General features: G+C 39.6%; 1 pseudogene; it reads right to left on the bottom strand.

The window, feature by feature from the left end:
* Nucleotides 1–3,165: 3,165 nt before the first annotated feature.
* Nucleotides 3,166–4,839, bottom strand: LOC138085641 (olfactory receptor 7A17-like; annotated as a pseudogene).
* Between the last annotated feature and the right edge of the window lie 11,086 nt (nucleotides 4,840–15,925).

Genomic DNA, 15,925 nt, shown 5'->3' with positions numbered 1-15,925 from the left:
GAAGCCAGCTGGGTGGACTGAAGCAGCGGAGAGAACGGCTAAGAATCCCACAGATTAGCTGTACTGTGACAAATTCCAAAGAACACAAAACATTGAGTATTCCAGCCCTGGAAACTCAGGAAGCCCCTACATTCTAAAATAAGAAGCTGAAGGCATAACTTGAACGCAACTGGTGCTCCACTGCACTTGCAAGACAGGGGCAGGGCAACCTTTGCACAACATTATTGTTTAGAATTTAAAAGTCCTCTCCCATAGTCTTATCAAGCTCCTTTTTCTTTCTCCTTTTCATAGTCTCCACCTCAGATTTAAACACTCCTTTGTCCTTGTACTGTCTACCTTAGTCTTCAGCAAGGAGTCTGCAGAAAGGGGTGTGGAGTAAATAACAAGAACCAGCTGTTCACGGCTTGCAAGGAAAGCAGGTTAAAGAGACCCTTTTTGGGAAACAGAGAACAATTATTTAAGAAAAACTCATGGAAGGAAACAAGATGAATGTTTACACATCCTAACCTGTCCACAATTCAGGGTGCTTATGTTAAAAGACTCTGCATCATAAGTGAAAATACAAGCATATTAATCTTATCTTTCAAATTATTAGTCTCCCTCCAACCATCAAAAAAGCAGATTCACCCTGTCTGTGTTCAAATAGAAGGTCAGAGCCCCAGAGGACTGGGAAGGACTCACGTTTTCATTTTCGTCAGGCTTGTCACTCTGCCCGTTTCCACACACTTGGGCATACAGCCTCCAGAGTTCTTCATCATTTGTCACTCTTGAAGTCACTCTGCCAAATAACTCCTGCAGCTTTCCTCTGAGGCCAGTTGCAACATCGCTACTACGATCGGCCATCCCATCCATCACTGCCCTGACCAGGATTTTAAGGACCTGAGTATCTTTGTATTTGTACATAATATTTAAGGACATAGATCTTAGTCATGCTGTGTACCTTCCAGGATTTGTTATTACTGTATTTTTTTTCAGTTCGCCAATTGATATTGCTGAGGTTTTGTTCAGATGCTGAGTCCAACTCTTTGCAACCCCATGAACTGCAGCACACCAGGCTCCCCTGTCCTTCACTATCTCCCAGAGTTTGCTCAAACTCATGTCTATGGAGTCAGTGATGCCATCCAACCATCTCATCCTCTGTCTCCCCCTTCTTCTTTGTGCTTGGGCTTAATCTCTCAATTGTGTTCCTTTCCCAGCATTAGAGTCTTTTCCAATGAGTTGGCTCTTCGCATCAGGTGACCAAAGGATTGGAGCTTCACTATCAGTCCTTCCAGTGAATATTCAGGGTTGATTTCCTTTAAGAGTGACTGGTTTGATCGCCTTGCAGTCCAAGGGACTCTCAAGAGTCTTCTCCAGTCAGTCAGTTCAGTCACTCAGTCTTGTCTGACTCTTCGAGACCCCATGAACCGCCTCATGCCAGGTCTCCCTGTCCATCACCAACTCCTGGAGTTCATCTAAACTCACGTCCATTCAGTTGGTGATGCCATCCAACCATCTCATCCTCTGTCATCCCCTTCTCCTGCCCTCAATCTTTCTCAGCATCAGGGTCTTTTCAAATGAGTCAGCTCTTCACATGAGATGGCCAAAGTATTGGAGTTTCAGCTTCAACATCAGTCCTTCCAATGAACACCCAGGACTGATCTCTTTTAGGATGGACTGGTTGGATCTCCTTACAGTCCATGGAACTCTTAAGAGTCTTCTCCAACACCACAGTTCAAAAGCATTGATTCTTCTGGGCACAGCTTTTTTATAGTCCAACTCTCACATCCTTACATGACCACTGGAAAAACCGTAGCATTGACTAGATGGACCTTTGTTGACAAAGTAATGTCTCTGCTTTTAAATATGCTGTCTAGGTTGGTCATAACTTTCCTTCCAAGGAGTAAGCGTCTTTTCATTTCATGGCTGCAATCACCATCTGCAGTGATTTTGGAGCCCCCCCAAATAAAGCCTGACACTGTTTCCACTGTTTCCCCATCTATTTCCCATGAAGTGATGGGACCAGATGCCATGATGTTACTTTTCTCAATGTTGAGCTTTAGGCCAACTTTTTCACTCTCCTCTTTCACTTTCATCAAGAGGTTTTTTAGTTCTTCTTCACTTTCTGCCATAAGGGTGGTATCATTTGCATATCTGAGGTTATTGATATTTCTCCTAGCAATCTTGATTCCAGCTTTTGCTTCTGCCAGTCCAGGGTTTCTCATGATGTACTCTGCATATAAGTTAAATAAGCATGGTGACAATATACAGCCTTGACATGCTCCTTTCCTATTTGGAACCCGTCTGTTGTTCCATGTCCAGTTCTAACTATTGCTTCCTGATCTGCTTACAGGTTTCTATGGTATGTCCATCTCTTTCAGAATTTTCCAGTTTTCTCCAGTACCACAGTTCAAAAGGATCAGTTCTTCGGCACTCATATTGCTGAGGGTCGTAATATTGCTACAATCGCAATAAATACCACAAGAGCCTATCCAACCACATTATCGACTTGGGAGGAAAATGGCTGTGTAGTCTTGCAGTACATAGTACAGGCCAGTTAAGTGCCTCAGACATAGTCAGCCAAGAGCATATCTACTAATAGTCTGAGACTTAAACTGACAAGTTAATGTCTATACTGTGATGAATAGAAGATATGGTAGCAATGACAAAAATGATGGTCTGAAGTAAAATCTGTAGCTTCATACCTTCCCCTAGAATGAAATTATACAAGTGGCCTTAGTTGCCAGGGTAGTTTGTTTGTTTTCTGCATGAGGAAAACAAGATTATCCTTTCAGGGAAATTATTTCACATATGTATGTCATCTGAGAAGAAGTAAGTTTTAGGAAATCTGTTTCCCCAGGTAAAATCTTAAAATTTTCAAATAGTTTTTCTTTCCAGGCATGGGTAAATTTGGGGAATATCTAAATGCAATATTTGTATGGACAAAGGGCAAAACTATGTATGTATTTATGTATGTGTGTGTATATATATATATATATACAGTATAACAAAGGGAGGGGCAAATTGTGTAGAGGACTTGAGTACAAACAAAGGGAAATTCCAGAAAGTAAGCAGAAAGAGCAAGATGTATTTCAACAATCTGATAAAAAAAAATAGCAATTTTTGGCTCTCAGTCTTAAAGCCCTTAAATCATGGGTATTTCATCAGCCCCAGGACAACTGGCTTTTATAAAACTGTCATCTCATTGATTCTTCTCAGAATCCTCTTTATATCTTTGTTCCTCAGACTATAGATGAAGAGGTTCACTATGGGTGGGACCACAGTGTACATCACTGAGGCCGTTGCACTTGAGTGTGAGTTGTGACTAGCTGCTGAGACAAGGTACACTCCCAGGCATGTACAATAAAATAAGGAGACAACTGAGAGGTGAGATGCACAGGTGGAAAATGCTTTATACTTCCCCTCAGCTGATGAGATTCCTCTTATGGAGGAAACTGTCTTAGAATTGGAAGGACAGATGCTAAAGCTGAAACTCCAATACTTTGGCCACCTCATGCGAAGAGCTGACTCATTGGAAAAGACCCTGATGCTAGGAGGGATTGGGGGCAGGAGGAGAAGGGGACGACAGAGGATGAGATGGCTGGATGGCATCACCGACTCAATGGACATGAGTTTGAGTGAACTCCAGGAGTTGGTGATGGACAGGGAGGCCTGGTGTGCTGCAATTCATGGGGTCGCAAAGAGTTGGACATGACTGAGCGACTGAACTGATAGATCTTTGAATTTTAATAAAGAATCCCAATGAGTGAACCACCACCCAACATCACAGCTGCAAAATACATCACCATAACATTAAGAAATGTGTCCGAACACACAAATTGAACCACATGATTAATTTCACAGAAAAAGTGGTAGATTTCCAAGTCTGTACAGAAGGACAGCCACAACACTATTAAACTCTGTAACGAGGAATTCAGGACCATCATCATCCAGGACATCAGAACTAGCAGTTCAAAGAGCCGTGGGTTCATGATGACTGTGTAGTGCATGGGATGGCAGATGGCCACAAAGGCCATCACTTAGGCCATCACAATAGGGAGAAAATTGCCCAATCCAACAAAGAGGAGGAAAAAGTTTATCTGGGTGATGCAGCCTTCATAGGTTATAATTTTGTTCTTTGTCTGTATATTATTCAGCATCTTTGGAATGGAGGTGGAGGTGAAACAGATGTCTACAAAGGACAGGTTGGAGAGGAAGAAGTACATGGGGGTGTGGAGGTGCGGGTCTGAGCTGACAGCCAGGATGATGAGAGCAGCTTTCCCAACACAGTGATTAGGTTCATGTGGAGAAAAAGCCCAAATATGAGAGGTTGCAGCTCTGGTTTCTTTTCTTTCTTTAAAAAAAAAAAATTTTTTTTTTTTTGCTTTATTTTACTTTACAATACTGTATTGGTTTTGCCATACATTGACATGAATCCACCACGGGTGTACATGAGTTCCCAATCCTGAACCCCCCTCCCACCTCCCACCCCATATCATCTCTCTGGATCTTCCCCCTGCACCAGCCCCAAGCATCCTGTATCCTGTATAGAACATAGACTGGTGATTCGTTTCTTACATTATAGTATACATGTTTCAATGCCATTCTCCCAAATCATCCCACCCTCTCCCTCTCCCACAGAGTCCAAAAGTCTGTTCTATACATCTGTGTCTCTTTTGCTGTCTCGCATACAGGGTTATCATTACCATCTTTCTAAATTCCATATATATATGTGTTAGTATACTGTATTGGTGTTTTTATTTCTGGCCTACTTCACTCTGTATAATAGGCTCCAGTTTCATCCTTTTATAATCCCAGGAGAAGAAATTCTGCTATTTGCGTATCATTCCCTGGTTTCATGTGGTGAATGTGACTGCCTGGAAACACAAAATAGTACAGTTTTCTCAAAAACTGGCATCACAAACACAGCTGAAATTCTCAATTTATATTTTGCACTCAAAAACTCAGTATCCATATTTTTCAATGAAATTTCCATGTCAAGGGATCATCCATGCCATCTCTGAATAGGACTTTCCTGTTGCACACTTATCTATTTCTCATACCAGTTCAGTGATAATCCAGAGTGCAGCATATCACGTCAGGGTATTTTGGTTTTCTTTGTTCAGCTCTGTGTTTGTGTGTGTGTGCACGTGCACATGTGTGTATGTTGGCATGTGTAAACATGTATTGCTTGCTTCGTTGTGCACACATGCTGGATCACAGGTAAAAGGTATGTTTTGCTATGGGACACAGTACAAAATCTCTCTAATCAGTTGCTTAATTGCAAGAATAGTTTTCACATCTTCTTTCTCCATTAAAATGTGAGACCCAGATGGATGGGGACCCCATCTGCTTTATTCACTCTGTGGTTTCATCAATATGGGCCTTAATATAAAAATAAATTTTTAGAAAATGGAATTTATAAATAAAAAGACTACCATGAGGGATAAAACCAGGTTAAATACACCCAACTGAAAACAACTTGGTTAGACAAAATTGAAAGAAACAGAAAGATGAATACCTGAAGGGAAAATATAAAATAACAATAGTCACATTTACACAGGCTTTAAATATAAATTAAACAGAAAAAAGTAACAAATAATATGAAATATAATTGTAAAATAGTGTGAGAAGCAGTAACTAACATTTTAATTTTAATCTAAATAAACATATATGGGCTTAACTTGATTATGAGGAAGATGTAAGTTATCTTCAGTTGAAAGCAAAAGCATATATTCCGCAAGATGTCAGCAAATGATGGAAGTTTTAAAAATAGATCTAATCATTAAAGGCAAAAGTTTGCATTACTGCTAAAACATATGAAATAAGATGTCAATTCATAATAAAAGGTGATTTATTATTGCTAAGGAGGAGGAGAACATTCTCTGTTTAAAATGCAATGGGAGGGAGAACAAAATATAACCAAATATCAGATCTGACCACACCCATAAAAACTCTCACACACCCCAACAAATCCCTTAAACAAAAATAAACACATAGAAAAATTAAATGTCAAATACCAAGTTCCTTTGAAAAATTGTAATTTTTTGATTGAAAAAATGCAATAAAAATAAGAATAAAGAGAAATTGGGATATAGAATTCAGAGATGCAAGGGGAAGTACTTGCAGCTTAGAGAAGTTTGGGGTGAAATGGTGTCATAGAAATGATATCTGACATAATTCTCTAGAGCTTCCCAGGTGAGAAGTGAAAATGAAGTCACTCAGTTGTGTCTGACTCTCTGCAACCCTGTGGACTGTAGCCTACCAGACTCCTCCATCCATGGGATTCTCCAGGCAAGAATACTGGAGTGAGTTGCCATTTCCTTTACCAAAGGATCTTCCCCACCCAGAGATGGAACCAAGGTCTCCTGCCTTGCAGGTAGATGCTTTACCCTCTGAGCCACCAGGGAAGCCCTTTGCTAGTAGTAAAAATCCACCTGCCAATGCAGGAGATGTAAGAGACACTAGTTTGATCCTTGGGTCAGGAAGATCCCCTGGAGGAGGAAATGGCAGTCACCTCCAGTATCCTTGTTGGCAGAATCCTATAGACTCAGGAGCCTGGTGGGCTACAGTCTGTGGAGTCACAAAAAATTGGAGATGACTGAGCATCTGAAGCACATTTCTCTAGTTTTAGCATAGAAATCTTGTCAAAGCATTAAAAATATATCTCATCCTCTCCTTCCTCCATATGTTGGAGTGAAGTTCCTGGCTTTTTCTCTGAGAGCTGGAGATGAAATAACCTATGAAGGAAATGATATGGACAAAAAAGAAAATAAATAAAACCCCTCAGATTGAAGTATATAAAGCAAAGAATGTGCTTAGACAATTTGCAGTAAAGTATTGAAAAATGGCTAATAAATCCCAAAATATATTTGGTCTCTCACATAATGAAATAATTGCAAAGTTAAGCCCTGTTCCATATGCCTGCTTGCATATGAAATGCACTTTTTCAAGTAAATATGCAGTGTTAGAGATGATTCTGTGAAATATGTGTCTCAAGAACTGTAGTTACAAGGCAGCAGCTATGTCTATTGATTTGATGCTCATATATATCCCATCTTAAAATCAAAAGTATACAAATAAAATATAAACACTTCACTGGAAAATGTTTCTCACCTAATTATTTTTCTGTTTCCTTAATTGCTCATCTCCTTGGAAATGTTCAAATTTTACTGATAACACTATGTTTCCCATTTGAGTCTCATTCAACTAAATTTTCATTCCCAAACTTAACTGTCAACAATAGTCCTTGGATTTCTGAATCCAATAGACACTTCTCTATTCAGCTTATTAAATATATTGATTCTGGATTAATTATTCTATCAAGTAAACAAACATGGAGATCTCTCCATTTTGAGCCAGGTGTTTGGGTTTTTAGGTAACCTCAGGTACTTATTCTTTGGTTTTAGTCTCTCCTTCTTCTGCAGCATCAATTGGGGTCTTTTTAAAAAATGAATTAATTTTAATTGGAGGCTAATTACTTCACAGTATTGTGGTGGTTTTTGCCATACATTGACGTAATGCTCAAAATCCTGCAAGCTAGGCTTCAGCAGTACTTGAACCATGAAATTACAGATGTTCAAGCTGTTTTTAGAAAAGGCAGAGGAACCAGAGATCAAATTGCTAACATCCACTGGATCATCAAAAAAGCAAGAGAGTTCTGGAAAAACATCTATTTCTGCTTTATTGACTATGCCAAAGCCTTTGACTGTGTGGGTCACAATAAACTGTGGAAAATTCTGAAAGAGATGGCCATACCAGACCACCTGACCCACCTCTTGAGAAAGCTATATGCAGGTCAGGAAGCAACAGTTAGAACTGGACGTGGAACAACAGACTGGTTCCAAATAGGAAAAGGAGTACCTCAAGGCTGTATATTGTCACCCTGCTTATTTAACTTCTATGCAGAGTACATCATGAGAAACACTGGACTGGAAGAAGCACAAGCTGGAATCAAGATTGCCAGGAGAAATATCAATAACCTCAGATATGCAGATGACACCACGCTTATGGCAGAAAGTGAAGAGGAACTAAAAAGCCTCTTGACAAAAGTGAAAGAGGAGAGTGAAAAAGTTGGCTTAAAGCTCAACATTCAGAAAACGAAGATCATGGCATCTGGTCCCATCACTTCATGGCAGAAAGATGGGGAAACAGTGGAAACAGTGACTGACTTTATTTTTGGGGCTCCAAAATCACTGCAGATGGTGATTGCAGCCATGAAATTAAAAGACGCTTACTCCTTGGAAGGAAAGTTATGACCAACCTAAATAGCATATTCAAAAGCAGAGACATTACTTTGTCAACAAAGATCCATCTAGTCAAGGCTATGGTTTTTCCAGTAGTCATGTGTGGATGTGAGAGTTGGACTGTATAGAAGGCTGAGCACCATAGAATTTATGCTTTTGAACTGCGGTGTTGATGAAGATTCTTGAGAGTCCCTTGGACTGCGAGGAGATCCAGCCAGTCCATCCTAAAGGAGATCAGTCCTGGGTGTTCATTGGAGGGACTGATGCTGAAGCTGAAACTCCAATACTTTGGGCCACTTCATGCAAAGAGTTGACTCATTGGAAAAGACCCTGATGTTGGGAGTGATTGGGGGCAGGAGGAGAAAGGGATGACAGAAGATGAGATGGCTGGATGGCATCACTGACTTGATGGACATGAGTTTGAGTGAACTCCGGGAGATGGTGATCGACAGGGAGGCCTGGCGTGCTGCGATTCATAGGGTCACAAAGAGTCAGACACAAATGAGAGACTAGACTGAACTGAATTAACTGAACTGACATGGATCAGCCATGGGTGTACATGTGTGTCTTGTAGCCACCTGGATGGTAACTCAGAGTTAGACCTCTGTGTGGAAGTTCAAATTCCTCACTGGATGGTTGATGATGGAGATTGAAATTCTGTCTTCAGGAAGAGACCAAGAAGGAGTTAAACAGAGCCAGACCTAGGAATCCAGATGCAAAAACCATGACCGCTCCAGCTCAAGGTGGAACTGCTCAGACATTACAACAGTGGAGACATTTACAGCTCTATATATTCTTTATCTGCTCACCACATCTGCTCATTAACACATTTACCACTGTTACTCTGACCTCTGAGCACATTTGCCCATGGGAACTGGTCTGGATAAAACAGGAAATTTTTCCTGCTGATTTGCAATTCCCAAGAGATGAGCTTAGACATCAGGTGTATTTAATTCTTATTATCAATACTACTCCATCAACACTTCTGGTTTCCAGTTAACATTTAAACTTATTACAAAACCCTTAGACCCAGTTTTCTCCAAATCTAAGGCTGAGGAACCTGACTAATTCACTTGCATCTCAAAAGGATTGACTTGTAGTGGGAACACAGCCCCCGATACCAACAGAATTTTACTATTTCTTCTTTAATAAATTAGTGAACTGTGTTCCTTTGCTTTAAAAACCATAGGTAAAAATAATCTTTGATTTCATACTTTGATACATCAGTTAGGAGTTTCATCCTTTTATTACGAATGAAAAGCTGGCATTTTCTCTTATTTATGAAATACTTATGAAAAATTACAAGAGAAAAGTTTAGATCATTTAATATATGGTGGGCTGGCCTTAGAATCTTACACATATTGTCCCATTTATTTTTTGCAAAGGTCCATCCTATGAGGGCTGTGCAATTATGACCTTCCTTATCAATTTTCAGAATTAGGTGACTGGCCCAAAGTTGTTGCTATTGTTGTTCAGTCACTCAGTAATGTCTGACTCTTTGTGACCCCACAGACTGTAGCACGCCAGGCTTCCCTGTCCTCTACTATCTCCCAGAGTTTGCTCAAACTCATGTCCATTGAGTCGATGATGCCATCCAACCATCTCATCCTCTGTTGTCCCCTTCTCCTCCTGCCCTCAAACTGACCCAGCATCATGGTCTTTTCCAATGAGTCAGCTCTTCCCATCAGGTGGCCAAAGTATTGGAGCTTTAGCTTTAACATTAGTCCTTCCAGTGAATATTCAGAGTTGATTTCCTTTAGGATTGACTTGATCCCAAGGTTTTAGGATTTAAAGCAAAGTTTAATCTCCTTCCTGTCCAAGGGACTCTCAAGAGTCTTCTCTAGCACCACAATTCAAAGGCCCAAGTTTAGAAGCTGATTAAGGTGTGTGCTTTGATTATTACATAATCTATTTCTAGTTCTCTTGCTTTAGGGGAGTGGTTCTAAATCAGAGCTGACTTTGCCTCCAGAGGCTCTTTGGCAATATCTGGAGAAAGTTTTGATTGTTGTATCTGGGGAACTGCTACTGGCATGTGGTGTGATGAGACCAGGGATGCAGTCCAGCAAACTGCAAAACACAGGACAGCCCTCATTATAGGGAATTATCCAGCACAAATGTCAATAGCAGTGAGGGTGAGAAACACTAATCAAGCAGTTCTCCAACATCAATGTGTATATGAATCACTAGGTCATAGTATTAAAATACAAATTTTGATTTGACAGGACTTAGGGTGTCACAGAAATTCTGCATTTATAATAATCTCCCAGATGTTGTTGATGTTGCAGGTCCTGTTCTGTGGACCACTCTGTGAGTATCAAGACTGTGGTCCAGTGTTAAGAGTCAGGTGTAGGTAGTTTAAGCTCTTCTCCATGAAGATTTTTCCTCCTCACCTCATGTCTGATGTAAATGGTGGACTCAGTCATTCAGCTTCTGCATACACAAGTTTATATGAGCTTCTTGAGTATTTCCCTCTTAACAAGAAATAAACCTTTCAGACATTTGTTTCCTTATCTATAAACTGGGGAAATTCTGCCTAAGGAGTTGAGAGGTTGATAATATTGCAGAGCTCACAGGAAATTACCTGGCACAGAGCAGGTACAGCTCAACAAGAAGCTGTAATAACTATGTTTGAGCTCCACATTTACTAAGATCACTGGGACTCCAGAAAATCTACTGGGATAAGAAATGAGTCCAGGATTACGTGATCCAGGAGACAGAGTCACCATCTTAAAGATCTCCCAGGGTCCCATGCAGCGAGCAGAGAGTTTTAAGAGCCAGCATTACATGTTTTGTTCCATGTGGGGATATAAACTCAGAGCCCCTCATGCCGACTCTGTACCAGTTCAGTTAAAAAAAAAATTAGACTCTTTCAAGCTTTTTTACTTTGCTTCTGTAATCTTCTCATATGTGTCAAGGCTATGATTGCCCCAGCTGTCATGTACAGTTGTGAGAGCTGGATCTTAAAGAAGGCAGAATGCCAAAGAATCAATGCCTTCTAACTGTGGTGCTGGAGAAGGCTCTTGAGAGTTGTTTGAATAGCAAGGAGATCAAATCATTCAATCTTAAGGGAAATCAACCTTGAATACTAACTGGAAGGACTGATGCTGAAACTAAGCTCCAGTATTTTGGTCACCTGATTTGAATAGCTAACCCATTGGAAAAGTCCCTGATGCTTGCAAAGATTGAGGGCAAAAGAAGAGGGTGTCAGAGGATGAGATGGATGACTGGCATCACTGATGCAATGGACATGAACTTGGGCAAACTTTGGGAGATGGTGAGGGAGGCCTGGTGTGCTGTTGTCCATGGGATCACAAAGAGTTAGACACGACTAGGCAACTGAACAACAATGTGTGTAAAGCTCATATTCCTTGGTGAATCATAGTTTCCACCAGCCCTTCTTATCTTCCTTTGTTGCAAGTCTAGAGTATAGAATTCATGAACATTTAATACCAATAGGAGTATGAAATGCTTGCTTGTTTGTTTCTTCCACAAGTTGAATTTGTCTTATTCTTCACAATTTGTGATTCACCTCTTTATTACCTTAGGAAGTCTTACTCACTCATCCATTCCTTTGAGATTTGAAAGTGTGGGAGGATTGCATGTCACCACGCTTCAGGTTTGAACTTGGACATGTGACATCCTTGAGTTTGTGGAATGTGGGCAGAGTTGACATGCTCAGTGTCTAAGGAGAAGCTGTAAGAAGCTTTGTAGGAGTCCATACGTGCTCAGTTGCTAAGTCATGTCTGACTCTTTGCGACCTTGTAGACTATACCCACCAGACTCTTCTGTCCATGGGATTTTCCAGCCAACAATATTGGAGTGGGTTGCCTTTTCCTCCTCCAGGGAATCTTCCTGATTAATGGATTGAAACTGTATCTCGTGCATCTTCTGTATTGGCAGGATTCTTTACCACTGAGCTACCTGGGAAACCTTTATGAGATTACACCCTTTGTATTACTGTCCCCCTCCATCATGAGAATGGGCAGCTCCCACATAAGGACCTCTCATATAAAGTCCATTCGCATGGCTCCCAGAATGAAGATGTGCATGTAGCCTAGCATGGTCAGGTCAGAGTCATAGATATCTTATAGCATGCTGCATCTAAAGTGATAATAAACTTTCTATTTTAAGGTGCTGTGATTTGAAAAGTTATTTGTTATCACAGAAAATCTGACTACTACAACACTTTACATGATGTTTTGCATTAATTATTATTGCTATACCAGCTAAATAGACTTCTGTAGTGGCTCAGTGGTAAAGAATCCACCAGATACGCAGGAGACACAAGAGACACATTTTCCACCCCTGGGTCAGGAAAACCCCTGGAAAAGGAAATGGCAATCCACTCCAGTATTCTTGTCTGGAGAACCCCATGGACAGAAGAGCCTGGTGGGCTACAGCCCATGGAGTCATAAGGAGTCAGACACAACTGAGTGACTGAGCATGCACATATCAGCTAAATTTACACCATAGGATATACACTTGTTCAAGTATGTATCTTCAGGTGATGTACAAATGGAAATAAAATATTCAGAATAAAAACTAAAGCCTTAAACTATAAAGATATTTAAACATATATGCATAGGTACTTTCATCTATTCTCCACTGATTTGATTACTAAATCATAGAATAATAATAATATAATTATTGATGAAAATTATAGTTTTTTTCTGAACTCAAATTATTCTTGCTTTTCTTTCCATAATTTAGCAAATCAAATAGATTTGTATAACTGAAGAGCTACCTGTAGTATATTTTCTATTAGACATTAAAGAAATCCTCATTCTTTCTCCATCTCACTCTCCCTCCACTTTCTTTCATTCTCTCTTTCTCCAAATAGAGTTAGAGATATCAAGTCTCTCCTTGACTTCAGACTATAGTTGGAAGCTACAGTAAACAAAAGATCATGGTACCATTGCTAAAACAGACATATAGATCAGTGGAACAGAACAGAGGGGCTAGCAATGTAGCCAAACACTTTTGGTCAATTAATCTATGAGACAGATGTTGAAAATATATAGTGGAGAATAGGTAATCTCTTCAATAAGTGATGCTGGGAAAACTGAATAGTTATCTGCAAAAACATGAAATTAGAATATTTTCCAATATCATGTACAAAAATAAAGTAAAAATGATATAAAGATCTAAACATCAGACAAAGCATGAACCTCCTGGGTGAGAACTTAGAAGACTCTTTGACATAAATCATAGCAATATTTCTTTTTTTACTTTCAATGTGTCTCCTAAGGCAAAGGAACCAAAAACAAAACAAAAGAAAAGTAAAAACAAAACAAAACATGAAAAAATGCTCAACATCACTTATTAGCAGAGAAACACAACTCAGAACCACAATAAGGCACCATTTCATGCCAGTCAGAATGGCTGCTATCCAAAAGTCTACAAGCAATAAATGCTGGAGAGGGTGTGGAGAAAAGGGAACCCTCTTACACTGTTGGTGGGAATGCAAACTAGTACAGCCACTATGGAGAACAGTGTGGAGATTCCTTTAAAAACTGGAAATAGAACTGCCATATGACCCAGCAATCCCACTGCTGGGCATACACACTGAGGAAACCAGAACTGAAAGAGACACGTGTACCCCAATGTTCATCGCAGCACTGTGTATAATAGCCAAGACATGGAAGCAACTTAGATGTCCATCAGCAGATGAATGAATAAGAAAGTGGTGGTACATATACACAATGGAGTATTACTCAGTCATTAAAAAGAATACATTTGAATAAGTTCTAATGAGGTGGATGAAACTGGAGGCTATTATACAGAGTGAAGTAAGCCAGAAAGAAAAACACCAATACAGTATACTAACGCATATATATGGAATTTAGAAAAATGGCAATGACAGCCTTGTATGCAAGACAGCAAAAGAGACACAGATGTATAGAACAGTCTTTTGCACTCTGTGGGAGAGGGTGAGAGTGGGATGATTTGGGAGAATGGTATTGAAACACCAGTCCAGGTTTGATGCATGATACAGGATGCTTGGGGCTGGTGCACTGGGATGACCCAGAGAGATGGTACAGGGAGGGAGGTGGGAGGAGGGTGCAGGATAGGGAACATGTGTACACCCATGGCAGATTCATGTTGATGTTGGCAAAACCAATACAATATTATAAAGTAATTAACTTCCAATTAAAATAAATTTTAAAAAAGAAAAAAAAAAGAAAATCTCAATGGAGTTCCTTTTTAATGGAGTCACAGTTATACGAAATAGACTGGAAAAACAGAGTGCTATTCAATATCAGAACTGCCTAGAATGAGAAGCGATATATTATTTTAATTTCCTCAGTTCTCTTCACTTGGATTATTATATCAGTTTGTTGCTGCATAACAAGTTGTCCTAAGAGCAAATGGATAATAATGCCCTGATTATCATATAGGACTGTATGATGAGGCGATGTTCTCTTCTTCATGGGTCTACTCTCAGGCTATATTTCATGTTTTAAAGGCTCCTCCAGGATGCTGTGTGTGGTTGTAGTGCTCTTCTCTCTTGAGCCACTTTATGCCAATTTCTTCCTTTTATATATGTAGTAGTTGTTGAGTCACTCAGTCAAGTCTGACTCTTTGCGACCCCATGGACTGCAGCATGCAGGCTTCCCTGTCCTTGATTATCTCCTGAAGTTTGCTCAAAGTCATGTCCATTGAGCTGTTGATGCCATCCAACCATCTCATCCTCTGTTGCCCCCTACTCTTCCTGCCTTCAGTCTTTCACAGCATCAGGGTCTTTACCAATGAGTTGGCTCTTCACATCAGGTGGCCAAAGTATTGAAAATTCAGCTTCAGTCTGCCCTTCCAATGAACACTCAGGGTTGATGTCCTTTAGGATTGACTGGTTTGATCTCCTTGCAGTCCAAGTGACTCTCAAGAGTTTTCCCCAGCACCAGTTTGAAAGCACCAATTCTTTGGCATTCTTTATGGTTCAACTTTCTTTGTGGTTCACCTTTCCTTATGGTTTACTCTCACATCCATCCATGGATACTGGAAAAACCATAGCTTTGACTATATGGACCTTTGTAGGTTAGTCTTTAATTTACAGAAAAAAATTGGTTTATCAAATGTTAACTGCTTTATTTTAATTTGACTGTTCTTATATCCATATAGGACACTTTGTTTTCTTCCTTGGTAGAAGAGATATCTCCCAGTTTTAGGTGTGAATCAACTACATGGGATTTATTTACTACCTTGAATCATGCAAAACCAGAAGTTTTAAATTCTAAGTAATTCACTGAAGTATAATTACACACATTACACTGCAAGTTTTAAACTATACAATTTGTTAAATTTCAAAAATTAGCAGTACACACTACATGGTTCATTTTTTAGAGTTCAAAATGTGCACAAGCTTAATAGTAAACCTTAATTCAGGTGCATGCTGTAAGGAATAAATGAATGTTAGGTATATATTGATTTATTTTGATGAGTCCAAAGAAAGCATTCAAGAATAGTTAGTATGTGAATGTATGTATGTGTGTGCATTTGTATATACCATTCTTTCAACTAAACACACTCACACATATGCATATATACATAGACTCATTCATCATCTCATCTACCACATTGAAAGAAAACCTGAGAGAGAGATGGAAGGGTATGACATTTGAATAAACATAAACTAGAAGATTTAAAGTAGAATATATCATTTTAATTTGAATAAGGGATTACTTTTTTACTACCTTAAATTC

This window comes from Capricornis sumatraensis, chromosome 9, assembly GCF_032405125.1.
Source record: "Capricornis sumatraensis isolate serow.1 chromosome 9, serow.2, whole genome shotgun sequence".
Taxonomy (NCBI): Eukaryota; Metazoa; Chordata; class Mammalia; order Artiodactyla; family Bovidae; genus Capricornis; species Capricornis sumatraensis.
Note: the sequence above shows the minus strand (reverse complement) of the source record. Positions and strands in the feature narration are given on the sequence as shown.